The following is a 6,546-nucleotide window of genomic DNA, read 5'->3' as shown; positions in this document are numbered from 1 at the left end:
CGATAGATAATTTCCGACATGTCCGATATTATTTGCAATCGTTTTTCTGGGCGATTTCTCATAGAAGTTAATGGAAAAAGTTAAGAAAATCAAGCGGAAAAACTAATCGAAAATCGATCGAACAGAAAATTGAATGAAAAAACGCATCGTGTGTACCTAGCATAAAGGAGAAAAAAAATTCTATCCCAACTCCAGATGGCAATCAGATGAAGACCCTTGGAAAACAGAAATGGAGACCGAGAGCCCAATACAGTGTAGTATGTTTGTATTTCACAAGGTAAAAAAAAAGGAATATTAGATATACTCACAATCAAGGGTTACCACTCAGACAACCACTGTATAGGCGGGTGGGGAGATTATCACCTGACCCCACTCAGGTTAAGAAGTCGCTCTCTGTAGACAGGAAGAAAGGGGGTAACACTGCTCCACTGAGGGTGGACTAAGCTATGTATAGATATTTGAACATAGGAGCCAAAATAGGGTAAAGACGCCTAAAAAAGTGTTTAAAAGGTTATGGTGGACTTGCCTTTCTCATAGAAAAACAGATATTATTTTGTTATTTTTATATAAAAAAACATTTATTATATGCTTCACTTTGCAACACGTTTTGCAAGTACAGTCCTGCTTCATCAGGCAAGTAACTGAAAACTGTGTGCCTGGATAGCAGCCAAGCACTTGCAGAGGCGCTTGGCTGCTATCCAGACCCACACCCCTGCTTGGGGCCTCGCTTGAGGGAAGGCCGGTCTGCACTGGGAACTCACAGGAACTTACGATACCCTGTTCCACCATAGACTCCTCGCCGCAGCCGTTCTCTCTTCCACTCGGCCGCCTCGCGTCCTGTCTCCATGGTTACCCCGGCAGCACCTCTCATGACGTCAGAAGTGCTGCCGGAAGTAACCATGGAGGTAGGATACCGAGGCAGCAAGAGGAGAGCTGCCCAGCGGAGGATATCGCTGCCAGGAGTCGGCGCCGGAACATGGTTAAGTAAGCCAATACATGTCTAGCCTAGCTATACTGAGGGCACCACCTGTACCTGGCAACCTATACTGGAGCACCTCCTGTACCTGGCTATCTATACTGGAGCACCTATAGATTGCTACCTATACTGTGGCACCTCCTGTATATGGCAATCTATACTGGAGCACCTATAGCTTGCTACCTATACTGTGGCACCTCCTGTACCTGGCAACCTATACTGAAGCACCTATAGCTCGCTACCTATACTGTGGCACCTACTTTACCTGGCAATCTATACTGGAGCACCTATAGCTCACTACCTATACTGTGGCACCTCCTGTACATGGCAATCTATACTGGAGCACCTATAGCTCACTACCTATACCAGGCATGGACAAACTTGGCCCTCCAGCTGTTAAGGAACTACAAGTCCCACAATGCATTGCAGGAGTCTGACAGCCACAGTGACTCATAAAGGCAAATGCATTGTGGGACTTGTAGTTCCGTAACAGCTGGAGGGCCGAGTTTGCCCATGCCTGACCTATACTGTGGCACCTGTATATGGCTAACCTATACTGGGGCACCTATAGCTCACTGCCTATACTGTGGCACTTCCTGTACCTGGCAACCTATACTGGGGCATCTATAGCTTGCTACCTATACTGTGGCACCTGTATATGGCTAACCGACTCTGAGGGCACCACCTGCACCTGGCTACCTATACTGGGGCACCCATAGCTTGCTACCTATACTGGGGGGTACCTATACAGTGCCTGTGGGCTGCTTTGCTTGTGACCACCAAAACCTTAGTTGCACCCCTGCTAATTTGCTATTGCTATCTATGTCCCAGGATCCTCCACAAGAGGGCACAGCCCCACCTCCTATTGCCAGGAGTGTAAGGGGCAGCGCACGACACACCTTCTTCTGAAAAGGTAAATTGGTGCTAGCCTCGACCCTAGGTGGCAAAAGGACCCCCGTGTGACATTCTCCTGGACTGTAACCTACAGTTTGTAACTGTGGGGCTTTTACCAGTTAGGACATGTGACACTAGAGAAAGGGTCTAGTACAAAATGCTTTTACACGCACAATTTTGCAATCTAATATTTTTCATTAGTTTAACTGAATACAATTTGCATTCAAGATGTTTTTATCATTACTGGAGTCCTAGCTTGTTGAGAGTGTCTGAGTACAGAGGGTTAATGATTGTTTATACCCCATATCACAGTCTGTGTTAGGAACTCTGTGGAATAACTGTAGCTTTCATGTTTGACATTCAATGTATAGAGGGGGAACTGAAGAAATTGCCTCTTATTAATAGTGGAACCTCACAATACCCGTTATCTGCAGACTCCCCTATCGCTGCATTATTTGTTGCCAGTCAGCGCTGTTGCTGTGGGGATCCCCCATAATGCACCAAGCTATGTGTGTGTTATATGTTGGTGGACCCCCTCAGTTGAAGCAACTAAACACAGCACCGGAGATTTCAGCTCAACCATTCACCACCATAGGCTGTAATAGGAATTGTAGCTACAGCGGTGCTCAAACAGTAATTTGGGCACCATCAAAAAACTGCACCCAAATTTCTATAAAAACATCGTATTAGCAATAGTTGGCAGCTGAATTACGTATTTCCCCGACTATTCATGGTGGCCTGGAGGGGGAATAGTAATGAGTACCGTCAGAAATTTTGTAGGAACAGGGTGAGCGGTTTATTGGCTTTACCCTGTGCCCAAATTTTCCGGTGGCTTAATTATATGTACACCTCTTGGCTGCCCTGAACAAATCCTTAAAGGGAAGGTCCAGGATGATTAAAAAGTAAAAATCTACATATCTGGGGCTTCCTTCAGCCCCTGGTAGCCGTCCTGTGCCCTCGCCGCAGCGCCGGTGGCTCCCGGTCCCCTCCGGTGGAGAAGCCGACCTCGCCAGGTCGCCATCTACTTGCGCTGCAGCATGCGGCTCACAGAGACTCATTGAAATCAGTACAGTCCGGATGTGACGTCAGCGCGACTACGTGAGCCGCATACTGGAACACAAGTAGGCCTCTTGTACCGGAGGGGACCCCGAGCCACTGGCAGGGAGCGGAGCTGTGGTGAGGGCACAGAACGGCTGCAAGGGGCTGGAGGAAGCCCCCAGGGAAGTAGATAGGATGGCTATATGGGCAAGTAAATGGCAGATGAAATACAAAGTTGAAATGTAAAGTCGTGCATCTTGGTCGTACTAGCGCCATGCAAGATAAACTGGATACAGAAGAGGACATCAAACTTGGGAAGGTGACTTGAAGCATAACTGAAGCGAGAGTGATGTGTAGGCTGCCAAATGTAGTATGCCTGGCTGTCCTGCTGATCCTTTGCCTCTCAGGGCTCGTTTCCACTATCGCGAATCTGCATGCGTCCAACGCATGCAGATCCGCACATGTAATACAAGTGGATCGGGCCTGTTTCCACTGTAGCGTTGTTGAGGTGCGTTTTTTTCAGCGTGAAAAAAACGCACAAAAGAGCCAACGATTTCGCCTGCGTCGGGAATCCGTGCGAATCGCCGCTAATGTATTTAATAGTAAAAACGCATGCGTTTGTTACATGCGTTTTTACCCGCGATTTCGCGTGCGATTTCGCACCTTTTTCAATTTTATTTAGCCCTGGCAGTGTCATGGTTAATTTCGCATGGCACCCTGCCATGCGAAATCGCAGGCGAAATCACGGGTAAAAACGCATGTGGAAACGCATCCGCATGCGTTTTTACAAGCGTCGGAATGCGGCCGAAATCGCGTCGCAACAGTGGGAACGAGCCCTCATACTTTTAGCCATAGACCCTGAACAAGCATGCAGCAGATCAGGTGTTTCTGGCTTTGTCAGATCTGACTGAATTAGCAGCATGCTTGTTTCTGGTGTTATCCAGACAATGCTGCAGCCAAAGAGTTCAGCAGGGCTGCCAGACAACTGGCAGTAGTTCTGCGCCTGCTCAGTACACTCCACACCACGTGCGAGTGGATGATGTTTGCGCTCGCGCAAGCACAGTAGAGGAAGACCTGGCGAGGTCAGCCTCTGCACCATCGGGGACTGGGACCCAGCGACCGAGAGAGGAGCTGGGGCGAGGGACATAGTGGTTGCTAGGGGCTGGAGGAAGCCCTGAGTCTTTTTTTTTTTTTTTGCAGCTCGGATATTATCTTAAAGTGTTCCAGAGACATTGAGCAAGCAAGATTTGATGGGTTCCCAGAGCTTTCTCCAACCCCATAAGCATGTCTGAGTTCCTCACTGTCCTCCCACAGTCTGCTGTTCAGCCTCAATCAGCCCCGCTAACTGGTTTAGTCTGAGTCTTTGGCGCATGCGTGCTTATGGGGCTGGAGGAAGCCTTGGGCAAGTATCAAATCTTGCTTGTTTAACATCTCTGGTTTACGTTGAGCAGATTAAGGCCAGATGATCAGGGATCTCCACCGACGAACGATCGTTCTCTCGATCCATCTGGCTGAATCTGCAAGCGATGTTGGAAACAAATGATCGTGGCACAACCCGTGCAAGTCAGAGGATTGGAACGATCCTCTACGATTTAATCAGACCTGTCGGTTGTTCAAAGAAGGATGATTGCTGCAAGTGGCGTGAAAAATCGTTTGGGAAAATTGCCTAGTGGGTATGGGTCTTTAGGAGTACTCCTTGACAAAAAATTAAAGGGATTAAACTGACATAACATTCAGTAAAAACATGTTTTCCTACTTTATATTACCCATAATCATATTTGCTTTTGTGCACAAGTATTATTGTCTGTTTACAAATGACAACTTCCCAAAGTAGTTCATCTGTTCTGAAAGCTGCCATTGTAATTTATAGTATTACTGCTGTATTATACAATGTATTCAGACAACCTCTGAGACCCTCACAGAGCAGCTGTATTTGTACTGACATTAGATTACACACAGGTGCACTCTATTTAGTCATTAGCACTCATCAGGCAGGGACGGATCTAGACCAAGTTGCCCCAAGTTGCGCCTGGGGCAAGGTCAGGTTTTGGCGCCTAAACTGCCATTCCCCTTCCACATTTTGCCGCCTTTTTAAGAATTTAACAAACAGCGCCTGGGGCAAGAGACCCGCTTGCCCCCCCCCCTAGATCCGTCCCTGTCATCAGGCAATGTCTATGGGCAACTGACTGCAATCAGACCAAAGGGGGCTGAATAATTACGCACACCCCACTTTGCAGTTATTGACTTTTAAAAAATGTTTAGAATCATGTAAGATTTTTGTTCCACTTCTCAAGTGTATAGCACTTTATATTGGTCTTTCACGTGCAGGAATTCCAATAAAATTGATTCATGTTTGTGGCAGTAATGTGACAAAATTTGGAAAACTTCAAGGGGGCCAAATACTTTTTCAAGCCACTGTATATTGAAAGTCTAATGTTTATCAGTACATTACAGAAAAAACAAAATAATGAACGTTATCACAATGGGCTCTATTCTCAAAGACTTCCCGCATGCGGTAAAGTACATGCGGGAAGTTTGCACCCAAAATACCGTCGGGTTTGCATTCTCTAAATTTTCCGCATGTTTTTCCCGCATGCGGAAAAAGTGTGGTAAAAGTGCGGGATTCATGCGGAGAACTTTCCGCAAAAGTCGGTATTTTCCGCAATAAAAGATCAATTCTCAAAAATGTTCAGGTGCATCATTTCGTCGTTAATTACCGATTTTTTATCACCTACAAGTAGTAGGTGATATATTCCGAATCCCATTGACTTTAATGAAGTGTGGAGGCTTAAGGGCTGTGCTTGCTGGACTTTTAATTTTTTTTTTTTAAACACTTTTTCATGCGACCTTTTTACCGCATTAATAATGGCTGTTTCCGCATCTTTTTCCCCGCATGCGGCAAACATGCGGAAAATGTTAGTGAATGCTGAAAAAATGCTGAGTTTACCGCTGGCGGGAATTTAGCGGTAAAATTTTGCGGTACTTTTGGCTCTTTGAGAATAGAGCCCAATATGCTATTTTTTTTTTTTAGAAGGACCTGTATATTAACATAGAAACAGGGACTAAGTTCTGAAAGAGGGACACATGAGGGACAGGGCTCCCAAAGAGGGACAGTTGAGAGCTATGCAGGTAGAATGTGCCTGTTCCAGGCCTGGAGGCTCTATCACGTGACCCCAGCTTCCGGGATAGGAAGGGGCGGAGACCGGTGTCATGTCAGCTATTGCAGCCTCTCAGATTTTGCAGCCCCGCATGCGCAGTAGGAGCCTGAGCCCCATTACATTGTGCAGCCAGGTGTGAAACGTCCTAAATCTCCGCTTCCGCACCACGTACACCCCGGAAATTTTCAGGGGAGGGAGGGGACCCCCACATCTAGCTCTGTGCCGAATTGCAGCCCCCGAGCCCCGCTGGTTCCCGAGATTGATTGCAGCAAACCTATCTCGGGAACTACTGGGGCTAGGGGGCTGCAATTCGACACAGAGCTGGATCTGGGGGTCCCCTCCCTCCCCTGAACATTTCGGGAGTGTACGTGGTGCGGAAGCGGAGATATTTCAGCTAAATAATGTCTAACTTCCCACTGAGCATGCGCGTTACTCAGTGAGGAAGGCTGCTTCCGGGCTGCAATATCTGACATTACACCG

This window comes from Hyperolius riggenbachi, chromosome 6 (genome assembly GCF_040937935.1).
Source record: "Hyperolius riggenbachi isolate aHypRig1 chromosome 6, aHypRig1.pri, whole genome shotgun sequence".
NCBI lineage: Eukaryota > Metazoa > Chordata > Amphibia > Anura > Hyperoliidae > Hyperolius > Hyperolius riggenbachi.
The sequence above is the reverse complement of the archived record's forward strand: the minus strand, read 5'-3'. Positions refer to the sequence as shown.